A 13947-nucleotide genomic window follows, 5' to 3' on the forward strand; every position below is an offset into this window, starting at 1 on the left:
CTGCTAGCCTTCAGATCTTTCTCATAGATAATGGTTCTGTTAATAGTTGCACCCCTGGTGTGCCTGAGGGAGGAAATGAGCTCAGGGGTTCCTACTCTGCCATCTTGGCAACTCCTCCCATCATTCTTAATTGCCAGCAATTTCAGGAACATTGGTCTGTATCATGAAAAATGTCTTTTTTGTCTACATAGCTTGTGAACTTGGGCAAGATATTGTCCATCCATGGGCCCCAATTTCCTTCCATGTGAAATGGGGAGTTAGAAATAGATGGCTGAATTTCCTTTCAGCTGTGATTGTCTGTGAGTCTATGTTGTGCCTGCCCCCAGGGTGGCAGGAACACCTGTCATGTAGCGTTTGAGAACAACATTAGAGGAATACTCAGGAAGGCGTGAGATGTTTCTGGACGCTTTTCCATTGGAGTCCAAATGAAAGGGACTTGTCAGGAAGACCCCTAAGAAGTCTCAATTGGTTGTTGAGCTGGTATCCTGACGTACCCATGAGCATGGCCAGACTCTTTTTGGGAAAATTCAGATTCACCCAATGACTCTCTTAATCCTCACCGGGACCTGTGAAGGGCCCAGGCACTCTGCACACAAGAACTACAGGTGCAGAGGCTGAGCTCCTTGTGCAGAGCTGGACTCCCACCTCGTGGGATCTCGAGGCCCTTAAAAAGGGCAGAGGTGATAGCCCTGCAGAAAAGGGATTGGCTGTTTGGGGGTCCCTGCTAGTCCTGGTGTTTCTTTTTTTTGTCTACTGTGGGAGCCCTATAAGGCACAATGCCTGCTATAACCAGCATCACCCTGCCTCCCTGCTCAGTCCCTGCTTGTGGAAGGAAGCAGTTTCAAGCTGGTTGCTGTGTGCATGTGGGACATGACCCACACACTGGCCTTGAGGCTCTGCCAGGAGACGGGGACAGCCACATCAGGCAGCTGGCCTCTGATGGGACCTCCTTCTCAGGGCAGCCTGAGTGCTGCTTGGGCTTTCAAAGTCACACTGTGACTGTTCAGAATCATGCACAGGTCGAGGGAAGGCGGGCTCCCCCAGCTTTCCAACCTCAGCTTCCTCTTCCAAACCTGGGTCCTTACATTTTCTGATCATGTCAGCAGAAAGGTTTTGAGCATGTACTCCCAAAGTAGGTATGCATTTCATTTTCTCCATACACAGCTGTGTTAGTATATGTTGTATGCTAAAACTGTATGCAAAATAAAGACTAAAGTGATGAATTAAATAATATTTTGAAATAACATTTATTAAGAGTTGAAAAACATTTTTTCCTCAGTGAGGGAAAGTGTTTGAATATCTTTTATTTTCATTTGACATTTTGGCTCCACTCTGAGTGATGGGGTGATTCAAAGGCCCAGGTTAAGTCCAGTTTATTTGGATACTTGGGTTTAATGGCTGCCACACATAAAGAAGATACACTGGGTCCAAGTGGAAGCCACTCATGGTTGATGGTATGTACTAGGCCTTCACTAAGCCTTATTACCCATCTTTCAGTTATATCTACTGATTATACAAGGGTCCCCACTGCAATCTGGTAGCTAAATTCCTACCTTTCTTGCATTGATCATCGAAGTTCTTAAAACTGATTGAATTGCTTTTACGTATGTGTTGTTTAGAAATTTTACAATAGGGTGGAGGGGATTTTTTTTAGTATCAGCTTTATTGAGATATAATTCACCTGCCAAACAATTCACCCATTTAAAGTACACAATTTAATAGGTTTTAGTGTATTCACAGAGTTGTGCAACCCTCACCACAATTGATTTAGAATCTTTTCATCACCCCAAAGAGAAACCCTGTTCCCATGGCAGCCACCCCTCCGTCCTCCCCTACCCCACGCCCTAGACAACCACTCATCTTCTTTCTTTCTCTCTGGATTTACCTACCTATTCTGGACACTCCATGTAAGTGGAAGCATACACCGTGCGGTGTTTTGTGACTGGCTTCTTTCACTTAGCATAGTGTTTTCAAGGTTCATTCATGTTACATCATGCATCATTCAATTTTATGGCCAAAAAAATTTCATTATATCGATATACCACATTTAAAAAAATCCATTATGTGCAATGGACATTTGGGTTGTTTCCACTTTTGGCTATTATGCTATGAACATTCATGTACAATCTTCTGTGTGGACACATTTTCATTTCTCATGGGCACATACCTACGAGTAGAATTGCCAGGCCATATGGTAACTTCATGTTTTATCTTTTTGGGGAAAGAACTGCCCAGCTGTTTTCCAAAGAGGCTGCACAATTTTATACTCCTCCAGCAACATATGAGGCAATTCCAGCAACATGTCCAATTTCTCCACATTTTGCCAACACTTATTAGTCTGTCTTCTTTATCATGGACACCCCGGTGGATGTGAAACTGTACCTCACTGTGGTTTTGATTTGCATTTCCCTAATGACTAATGATGTTGAATATGTTTTCCTGTGCTTATTGGGCACTTGGTTATATTGTTTGGAGAAATGCCTGTTCAAGTCTTTTGCCCACTTTTAAACTGGGTTGTTCGTCCTTTCATTGTTGAATTGTAAGCATTCTTAGTATGTCATATATCAGATATATGATTTGCAAATATGTTTCCTTATCCTTTGGGTTGTCTTTTCATTTTCTTGCTATTTCTAAAGTTTTAAAGCATACAGACAGAGGGGTTTCTGCAGCTGTCACTCTTAGATGGTTTTCAGGATTGAAGTCACATAATGAGGGAAACATTGCCAAACATCAGTTTTAAAAATGCCTCCTCCAATACACAAGTTTCTTTCTAAAAGAGTTATTTTCTCACTCCCAGTTACAACTTTATTTTTACCTTACAGACCAAGAGTATTTTAATTTTAATTTTTTTATTTTACTTTTTAAAATTGAAATTTTGTCAGGTACAAAGTGTGCCTAAGACTGTTTAAAAAATTTATTTACATAGCTTAATAATATCCACTGGCAAGCATACTGTTGGGTGCCACTTGTCATCATAGAAAATGCTAGCCAATTTGGAGCACCTTGAACAAGGAAATGGTTGGTTTGACAAGTCTTTTAAGTATCTTGCTATGAGGCAACCACTGTGGTACAAAAATTTCATGGTTGCTCAAATTGAAAGTGTGAAGTCCTTGTTTTCATAAAACTCTCCACCTCGGTGACATACAGCAGCCCTTGATACATGTGATGTCAGCCTCCACGCCTCAGTCACTTGTCTGCAAGTGAATATCAAATGAGGTGTTCTATTTGTAAACGTGACCCCATAATTTCTTCTATTAACAAAAATTGAATTCGGGCTAAAGCAGAGCTTTCTCCCAGGCTGTACCTTACACAGTCTTCCCATTAGATGCTACTTTTTTTTTTGGTTGTTGGGTGGGGGATGGTAATTAAGTTTATTTATTTATTTATTTTAGAAGAGGTACTGGGGGTTGAACCCAGGACCTCATGGATGCTAAGCATGTGCTCTATCACTTGAGCTAGACCCTCCTCTCATAAGATGCTATTTCATTAAAGATGTCATTTATTGCTGAGTACATCTTCTGCAGGACATCTTTTAGTAGCTCACACACAAAAAATAATTTTTAAGATATATTTTATTATTCACAGAGTGTAACAAATACTGTAAGCTGAGATCTGTTGGGGATATCTGTACTTTCATCTAATTGTATAATCAATCGCCTCAACTAATTAATTTGCTCTAATGCTTGCTGGCTTCAAATGCTCACCAGGATTTGAATATATTTTAATTTGTTGCCATGTTGTTGTTGCTGTTGTTTTAAATATTTCATTTCAGTCATTTTTTTCCCTCAGCAGGGGAAAAATAAGTGTTTTTCAAATATGATTTTTTTGATCTACTGCAATGAAATGAGAAACCTTGACAGAAGTTTTAAAATTTATCATTAAGTCCAGTGAGGTTTTCAAAGGCAGTGGATTAAATATTCCCTCACTTTAAACATTACTGAAGACCTGACAGAGGTCTATCCTTGCATCCAGAGTCTTGTTTAGTTTTTAAACGTCCTGCTAATCATGATGTTTTTGCATTATCATTAGCCAGTATCTCAGCATGATACACTCTTCATGGAGATTAAGAGTGACTGTAAATCCATTCTTCAGGTCATTGTCTTGATTATTTAAATATTTGTGGCTGACTTTCCTTTGGGTCTGATTAGATTGTCTCTGTTTTCACCTGTTCGCGTGGCTGATGAAGGATCTGTATCAGGGTCGGGTAGAAGGTCATCTCTGCCATTTTCTGGTCGTTCCCTGGGCTTGCATGGTTAACTTTATCCTCGCTCCATAGTCCTCTTGCAGGAATCTTCTAGGGCCATTTTGTAAGAGTGAGTCTTGACAGAACCAGACAATCTAACTGGGCAACGTCCCTACATCCCACAGCAGGAGTGAAGGAGAATCCCACGCAGGCTCTTCCAGGGTCCCTTAGGGGCCTGTGTGTGGCATCCAACCTGGGACAGTCTGAGGTACAGAAACAGAGAGCAGCTGCTTCCATCATAGAGTAAATAGCATTAAACTTCCTCTCAGTTTGTAAGATAAACATTAATTAAATATCTAACATTTCCTTCCATCCCCCGGTGGATGGCCGTGACTAGTTCTGAGGTCCACGCACCAACTCTGGAGACCATCTGCTTTAAACATTAGACCAAAGTTCCTTTTTAAGACAAACACTGCAAGCACATCTGATATATAGCTGTTTTTCAAAAAGAAAATCCAAACCTCCCCAAAGGCATGTGGGGGTAGCCCTATCTGACAGATGCATAATGTAATCGCTCGGAAACCTCATTTTTTTTTTAAACAAAATAGTCTAAATAGATAAGGGAATCTTGTGACCCTATGATAAATGAACCCATTGTGTAAAACAAATGATCAGTCCCTTTAAGTGTTTCATAGCTTGGGGCTTTTTTTAACCCCCAGGTACAGAGGGCGGGGCTAATCACTTTTCTTGGCTCAGGCCACAATGTCATCAGTTTTTTACTCAAGATCCAAACCTAGTTCCTAATTTTCATTATTCATTCCCTTTCATAGGCATTTCCCACTCCCATTTTTCTCCCTTGATAGGCAACCTTCCCTTTTTTCAATCTATATCTGCATCTGTTCTTATGATTGTAAACAAACATATCATTTATAAAATACATAGTTCATGCATAAACTGTGTATAAATATAATTTATAAGTCAGGCAGGTAGTTCTGTGTGCATGTGATTTTTAATTTACATAAATGAATGTGCTCTGTCTAGGTCTCATCCTGTTTCTTTCTTATTCAACACAATGCTCCGGAGGTCTGTCCGTGCTGCACGGGATTCCACGAGATTCCTCCTCATGCAATGTGTTGCTTCATCTAAAAATGATCACCTAGATCACCCCTGAATTTCCAACATCACAAAAAACTGAGGTGAACACCCATGCACTGATCCCCTTCGAGGACACCTGGGAGAACTCACTGTAGACTGAAGGCTTGTGTTCCAAAATTCGTATGTTAAAATCTTAACCCCCAAGGTGATTGTGTTAGAAGGTGGTGATTAGGTCGTTAGGGCAGAGTCCTCATGAATGGGATTAGGGCTCTGATAAAGGAGACCCCAGAGGGCTACCCCTGCCCCATGTGAAAGGCATGTGAGGACATGGAGAAGACAATCGTCTATGAACCAGGAAGCAGCCTCGCCAGACACTGACTCTGCTGGTGCCTTGATCTTGGACTTCCCAGCCTCCAGACTGGTATGGCGTGTGATGTTACTGTCCACACTGGGGGTGTTGAACCACCTGGCTCCTGCCATTTTATACAGCTCCGGTGCTTCCAGTGAGCATCCAGTTTTACTTTATTGCCACCAAGGGGGTCAGTTTCCAGCCCCATCTCAGACCGTCCTGGCCTCGGGCAGTGCCGCCCACCTTGTCACAGCCCCACACACGCACCAGGACTGGCCCGAGCTCTCCGCTAAGCTTGTCCTGATTACTGCTGTTGAGTCATCGTCATGCTGCCTCATTAGTGGGGCCTTAGGAGAGGTACTACTATCTGGCAGGTCAAGTCCCTGCTCTTTGCCCTTCTTTTTCGATACAGATTTAGTGCATATGAACATTGTTCTTCCATATACACTTCAGTGTGTGTTTATCAAAGTCCTCAAAAACTTCGACTGTACATTTTATTGCCAGGGCATTGAATTCATACATTAATTTGGAGGGAGAGTAAATGTCTTTTTAATATTATGTTTACTCAACTCAGAGAATGGAGTGCTACCCTATTTAATTAGATCTTTCAAAGCATCCTTTAAAAGAGTTTATCTGCTCTCCATGAAGGTCTTAGATATTCCTGGATATAATATAATTTTTGCCACTATCATGAGTCATCTTTCTATTATGATGATGATACTTCTGTTGATTATTGTTGGTAACAGAAAATTCCATAATGATCTTTGTAAGTTTTTCTTGACTCTGGCAACTTTTATGAGCTGCATTCTTTTTGTCTTAATATAGCTGATCCCATTGTCTGCAAATAATGGTAGTTTTCCTTTCCTTTTCAGATCTTACGCCTTTAAAAAACATTTTCCTCTACTGTTGGCTGCAACCCCTAGGGCTGTGTTACAGGAAAGGGTGGTGGTGATGGGAGAGTGTAGTCTTATTTTCAGTCTCAAAGGGAGTTGGGGATAAAGTTTCTCCCTCAGTGTAACACTTGCTGTTAAGTGTTCTGATGCATCACTTTTTTCTAAGTTAAGGCATTTCCTTTCTAGTTGCAGTTTTTCCAGTTTGGTAAGAGGTTGTTCTTTTTTTCCCAGTTAAAAATAGGTGTTTATAAAATGTCCATCAACAGATGACTGGATAAAGAAGATGTGGTATGTTTATACAATGGAATACTATTCAGCCATAAAAATGACAACATGACACCATTTGCAGCAACATGGATGGACCTGGAGAATGTCATTCTAAGTGAAGTTAGCCAGAAAGAGAAAGAAAAATACCATATGAGATTGCTCATATGTGGAATCTAAAAAAAAAAATGACCATAAGTACAAAACAGAAACAGACTCAAAGACATAGAATAAAAACTTGTGGTTGCCAGGGGGTGGGGGGTGGGAAGGGATAGACTGGGAGTTCAAAATTTGTAGATACTGACAGGCATATGTAGAATAGATAAACAAGATTATACTGTATAGCACAGGGAAATATAGACAAGATCTTGTGGTAGCTCACGGTGAAAAAAGTTCATGCATGTTCATGTATAACTGAAAAATTGTGCTCTACACTGCAATTTGACACAACATTGTAAAATGACTATAACTCAGTAAAAATGTTTTTTTAAACAGACAGGTGTTGCTACACAGTATATAAACTAGATAAACAACAAGGACCTACTGTAGAGCACAGGGAACTCTATTCAATATTTTGTAATAACCTATAAAGGAAAAAAATCTGAAAAAGAACATATATGTGTTATTTATCTGTATATCTGAATCACTTTGCTGTGTACATGAAACTATCACAACATTGTAAATCAACTTAACTTCATTTAAAAAAAAGACTCAGTGTGAAAGAGGGCAGAAGCTTTTCATGGGATTTTACAAAGATCCAAGCCCTTCTCTTCAACACAGACTCTCACACAGTTAATAATGGGTGAGAACCACCTCTTCCCACAAGTCTCTAGAATTCCATGCATCGCCTGGCATTTGGAATGTGGCTGTCCTGAGAGCAGGGTCACCCTTGGCTAGATGGAAGGACCCTGGGATTTGAAAATAATATGTATGTGTATAAGTGAATCACTTTGCTGTACACCTAAAGCATTGTAAATCAACTACGTTTCAATAAAAAAATAAAAATTAAAGTATAGGTATTGGACTTTCTTGAGTGTTTTCTGCAAAAATTGAGATAATGACAATATCATTCTCCTTTATTCTAGAAATGTTAAAAATGACATTGACACATTATTTTTTGACATTAAGCCATTATTGCCTTCCTGAGATAAAGCTTAATTAGTTATAATCTTTTCTTAATATCCGATTAGGGTCAGATTACGGAAACATATTATTTATTTCTCAAAAATCTGAAGAACTTTCCTATGAAACGGTCTGGGCCTGAAGCTGCCAGGTTTTGATATGCAGTGTCATTGTTAGTCCGCTGCTAAGTATTTTGTAATCTCCCTTTCAGCTTTATTTTTAATCTAAGCATATTTATTAGTATGTTCTTCGGTTTCCAGATAGATGGGATTTGTAAAAATACTCATTTAATATTGATTTTTAATTTTGTTATATGGTAATAGAGTATATTATACATCATTAATATGCATAATTATATATATAAAATATTGTTTCCTTAGAACTCATTGAGGTACACTGTCAATTTTTATAGATTACACACTTGCTTGAAAAGAGTGTGTCTTCTCTTTGTTAGGTGTTGAATCCTATCTAGAGCTGATAGTTCAAGCTTTCTACACATGTTTGCTCATGACTTTTGCCTTCTTGAGCCATTAGAGTTTGGGAAAGGTGTGCTAAATCACCTGCCCTGGTATGACCTGGGATGAATGTTTATTTTTGATTTCCCCCCCCCCATGTTTAAAAGGTGAAAAATCAGCCTTGATCTCTACTCTTTATCTACTGACTTTGGTTTAAGCTGATTCATTAAAAATTCTTTTGTCCCAAACCAGTGATTCTGGTTTTATTGTAAATCACGCACAATGTGCTCGACACGCTCTGATCTTCCCTCTTCTACCAACGGCTTCCCCCACCAGAGAATCTCTAATGAAGTCGATTTGAGGTAAAATGTCTGTTGGGGCTCATCTGATCATTTCCTGAAGTATTTTCAAAGTAGGCGCTGAGGCTGACGTCCCAGCCCCTCCTCAAGTTCCCGGAAGGGTGGGATGAGCAGGGCAGACCTTGGAGAGATGCTGCTTGAGCTCTCAGCTGCAGGTTCTGCAGCGTGGGTGTCGCATAGGTGGAATTGTGGGTGTCTCCGCGCGAGCACGTAGGCACTACAGGGAAGTGGGCGCCTTGAGATTCTGAAGTCCGATTGGACGTCCATGTGCTTTGTTACTATTAACCACCTAGAAGTGAGCATGGCTCCTGGGAGATTTGTGGAATTTGTTTCATCTTTGAATTCTCTTTGTGCCCCATAACCTGTAATAACCTGTACCCTCTCAGTCTGTGCTGCCACCTGAGACGGTTGACACAAGCCCTTGGGCTCGCTCCAGAAAGGCTGGTTAACTTCTCCTGCGATCCTGCAGTTTGAGCTGCAAGCATGCGGGGCGCTGACCTCTGGGGCTGCAGCCCAGAGCTCTGCTCGGCTGGGCCTCCCGGGGCCATGTGCACAGCCGGTGAACTTGGCCTCCCTCCCAAGACTCAAGTCCTTGAAGCAAACTGACTAAAATTGACTGGCGTCCTTTTACTCACTGTCCCTGAAGAGTGAACAGCTCCACACCTTTCTGAGATGCTTATTGAAGCCAAAATTTCAGTGCCAGTGGCCCTAAGTCACAAGTGCCTTTCCTAGGAGGAGGCTGTCACGCTGCAATCATTTAGTGAGGGGGGATCCGGGGTCACGAAATGTCCTTAGAGGAGGGCCTTAAGGCCAGCGTCCTCGAGACCATCAGAGGTGCTGGTGCACAGACCTTCTGCCTCTCAGGCCACATGGGACCAGGGCAGAGCCGGTAGGGTAGTGGACCTCGCCTGGTCCTCCGCTGGCTCTGCTTGGCTCCCTCAGCTGGAACTCTGCTCCCTCCAACTCCTCCAGTGCACAGGGCACCTCTAGGACCAGCCAGCACCTGTTTGCCCCTGAGCACCTGCCTGCATCCCGGGTGGCGGCCTGTGGGTGTGACCCCTCTGATGCCTGCTCATATCTGGATGAAGGCTGGAGGGCTCCATCCCTGATGCCTGTGCTGAGGGCGACTTCTCCATCTTGTGGTGACACTTTACACTCAGTGTTCTGAGGATGCATCTGGAGAGAAACTGCTGGGAGCGGGTGGTGCTGTGGAGGGCGGGCTGACTCTGCAGCAATTCAGACCTCTTCCAGGGGATGCAGACTGGCACCTCCCAGACTCCTTCACAGTGGACATCCCAGAGATTCCGTAGGACCACTGACTAGATGCTTTGGGAGGGATCTGCATCTGAGCTGAGTCAAACGGGGAGGGAGGCAGAGTCTGTGCCCTGTGCCTTGAGAGCCGGTGACTGTACCCATGGCCCCTCTGTGATCAGGAGTGCAGGGACCGTGCCAGAGGCAGCTCCTTGTCATTCCAGCCCAGGGTCTATTAGTCCAGCTATAAACCATTTACTGTCCCTGAGCACCCCCGTGGTGCGAGCTCGCTGTGGGAGACGTCATGCTTATTGCGCAGCCTGTCAGAGCGCGGTCAGAGGATGCTGACACAGACGTGCGCAGTGGTTCACTGGTCATTTCACTGTCTTGCAGGGGAACAGAGGAGCAGAAAAGTGCTGAGGGCCTGGCATAGACAGGCAGGGAGGGAGGGTGTGGGGAGGGTCAGGACAGACAGACGGAAGGTGACTGAGAGCCCGGAGCCCCACGTGCCCTTGCGGGCTGTGCAAACGTGTACTGCCCAGCATGGCTGTGAGTCCCTGCAGGCAGAGGGGGGCATCTGATCTGTTATTTAGAAACAAAATGCAAAAGAATGTCACCGGTTCTTGAAAGCCCCACCTCTGGCCACACTGCCTCCTCTCTGACGTAATTGACTTCTCCGATGGCCAGTCCACTTAATGGCATCATGGGTGGTCGAGAAGTTTAAATGCATCTAATATACTCCCTCCACATTAGTACCCCCAGAAAGAGTGCAGATGGAAGACCCTCCCCCCCCTCACCCAGCCCTGTCTCCTTTCTGCATCCAAGGGCCTTGTGTGCATGGGGCAGACACCCCAATGTCATGTCCCTTCACATGGCCATGCAAGCCTGGGAGTTCACACACCTGCTGTCTTCTGTCCTTGAGAAGATGAGCCCAGGGAAGAGGCCTGTGTGGCCCTCAGAGCTGCCCCAGGCTTGGTGGCCAGGAGCTCCCGGGCCCAGACAAGGGGGTGTAAGAGGTCCCAGACCCACAGACTCCTCACCGCACAGGGAGGGGAGTGGCTAGACAGGCGCTGAGAGCAGGGCCCTCTCAAGTGGGGGGCACAGGGGCTGGGGTGGCTCAGGTCTAAGGCGGGTGCCGTGACAGCCCCTACCCTGTGGTCAAGAAAGACCTACCCCCCCCCCCCCCGCAACTAGCTTAAGGAAAGGGGCACTTATTTGCGTCCCTTCCTTGGGAGAAACAGAAGCGGGGCGGCCTTGGGCAAGGTGGGCTCTGACGACTCAGGGACGTGGTCAGGGGCGTGGTCAGGGCCGGCCTCTCCCCCCTCACCTCCCCTGGCCCTGGGGCGCCAGTGGGTGGACTCATGGAGACAGGTCTCTTCCGTGTGTGACGGAAAGATGCACAGATCGTGTCCGTGTAACAGCCACAGAACAGAGGACAGACTCTACCATGTGCATCGCAAATACCGGGTCACATGCCCATCCTCAGGCAGATTGTGGGGTCCAAGAGGAGGGTATTAGGACCAACCAGCCAGGATCAAGTCTGGGTGGGATATTGCACAGGGCCGGAGCACATGGGAGGAGGAGAGATTGGGAGGAGGAGGAGAAGGTGTGAGCCGAAGGGCTAGGCGGACAGAACACATGTTTCCCCTACTCCCCACCCCCCACCCCAGAGGCCTTGCCCAGTGAGGAACCTGCTCAGCCTGGAGCTGGAGCAAGTCAACCTATCTTTCCCCTTCTCCTCCTTGGAAGACATTTGTCTTATGCAAGGAGATGCTGGGGGTGCTGTGTTGTAACTGAGCAGGACCCTGTGGGGGCTTCCAGGGTCAGACCCTCCCCCATGTCCTCTGCTGCAGCCCCTCTCTGAAGCACCCAGATCATAGTATCTCATGTGTATTTCCTGAGCTCAGATGCTGAAAACAACCACCAAAGGGAAGAAAGGAACTACTTGATTATCATGAGCACATGGTCCCCAGACCTGCTGGCTCCTGGGGGTGATGGTGCTGATGCCCTGTTCCCTCCACATCAACCAGTCAGAAGACTGTGCATGAGCTGATCACACACCCTGCGACCCCCTGCCTCACCTGGCCTTTAACTACACTTTGCTGAAAGCCTTTGGGAAGTTCAGGGTTTTCTTAGTCATGAGCCACCCCGTCCTCCTTGCTCAGCCCTGCAATCAGCCTTCTCTCGTCCAAACTGGGATGTGGTTTGTTTGGCTGCATGGTGCGCAGGGCACACGAACTTGCCTTCAGTAACACTGTTTTTAATCTTCAGTAAAGTTGATGCTCTTTTTTTATTCTCCATCAAAGGGGGAGCCTAATAATTTAGGAAAACCCTGAACCTATGGATTTGAGCTCTGATCTCACTCCCGCTCCCTGCCCCCACCCCTCTCCTTTTCTCCTCCTCTCTGTCCTCCTTTCCCTTCCTCTTCCCTCCCTTTCCTTCCCTCTCTGTCTCTCTCCACCCCCGACTCCCAGTAGATTTACTTAATTTCTTGGCTCACCAGCTGGATTCACATGTGAACAGATGTTTTGATCAATGACTTTGTCTAAGTGCTAAAAGTCGCCAGCAGCAAGTTAAACCCAGCAGGCTAGTAAAAAGCCCCCCACCCAAGCGCAAAGCGAAGGTGACAATGTCTTTGATTTTTCTGCTTGTTTGTTATTACATTGTTTGTAGGTAGCTTTGTCTCCTGCAGCTGCAGGCTCTATTTTTCTTGATGTTTAAATTGAAAGGATTTCCTGTACCCACATCCAATCCCAGATTTTAAGCCTTCAAATCCAATTACTTCCTGATTGGATTTGCATGCTTCTTCCTCAATTAGTAAATGAGCTGTTTCTTCCACAGGGCAAGTCCTTGGATCTGTGTTGAAAGTGACCCTTGAGTTTTCTGTGCTTTCCCTGGGCAGGCGTATCAAGGCTGAGTCTGCAGTAAAAGGTTTGTTTCAACCATCTGTGGACACAAAGCCCCTCCATGTTCCGTGGACGTCATGGGGCCATGACGTCAGGTCCTGGCTGAGGCTGGCCCTGGCCAATGCGCCCCGAGGCTGCAGTCTCCACGGGGGAGCCAGTAGGCACCCTTGAAGCATGAGAGACCCAGTTCAGGGCAGAGAAGAAGGAAGAGCAGATTTCTAGTCGGCAGTTAATAAATTCATGATGCTGACACCGTCTGGAAATATTAACCTGTATATGCAGAGTCAGAGGTAGCAGACCTGTGGTGGGTCATCAGGGGTGCCTTCTGGTAGTTTTATTAAGATGCTCCATTAGAAATGATCCTCGAAGCATCAAACGCCAGGCAGCGTACCATTAATCTGAGTGTCTTACCAAGGGACACCCACTCACCTGGACAGTCCCTCGTGTGTGGGACTGAAACCTGTGTCACAGGATACTTAGCTTCCCAGTCTCCTCTGCCTTACAGGCCAGAGCCCCCTCCCCACTAATGGTGTCAATCAAAGATGTCCCCACACATTCCCATAAACCCTCTATGATTCTCACTCTGGGAATAAGAAACCGAGGTGGAGAAAACTGAAGGCTTTTCTGAGAATGACAGCTTGACGGTTTGACCCGCGTCTGATGCTGCTTCTATTTGTGTGGGGTGAGTCTGCGCAGCGCGAGGGGCCCTGAGCTGGGCGGGGTGGGCGGGGTGAGAGCCCTGTGCTCGTCTCCTCCCACGGCTGGTGGTGGAAGGTTGTGCGCGTGCGCTCTCCCACCCTCCCCCACTCACAACTACCTTTCCCTGGGTTTCATCTGATGCTCTAGCCTCCTCAAAGTGGCCTTGAAATGCTGAGGTTCCTTGGATCAAACCACAGATTGGAGAGTGGGATTCGTTGCTCTTGCTCATTTCACGGTTGGAGAAGTGGCCAAGATGTCCACGAAACACGCAGGCGCTTTGTGTCCCCAGACGCTGGAGACAGGCTTTTTGCTGTAGACTCAGCCTTGATACGCCTGCCCAGGGGAAGGGCAGAAAACTCAAGGGCCACTTT

The 13947-nt window shown here is 45.5% G+C and overlaps 1 long non-coding RNA gene across 1 annotated transcript; it reads right to left on the bottom strand.

Moving 5' to 3' along the window:
* Window positions 1-12605: 12605 nt before the first annotated feature.
* LOC140699723 (uncharacterized) lies at window positions 12606-13541 on the bottom strand. The gene is made up of 2 exons (XR_012077970.1): window positions 13460-13541; window positions 12606-12890 (listed from the first exon to the last, which is right to left on the bottom strand). It is a non-coding gene; the product is annotated as an uncharacterized lncRNA (long non-coding RNA).
* Window positions 13542-13947: the final 406 nt, after the last annotated feature.

Source organism: Vicugna pacos, chromosome 11 (assembly GCF_048564905.1).
Source record: "Vicugna pacos chromosome 11, VicPac4, whole genome shotgun sequence".
Taxonomy (NCBI): domain Eukaryota; kingdom Metazoa; phylum Chordata; class Mammalia; order Artiodactyla; family Camelidae; genus Vicugna; species Vicugna pacos.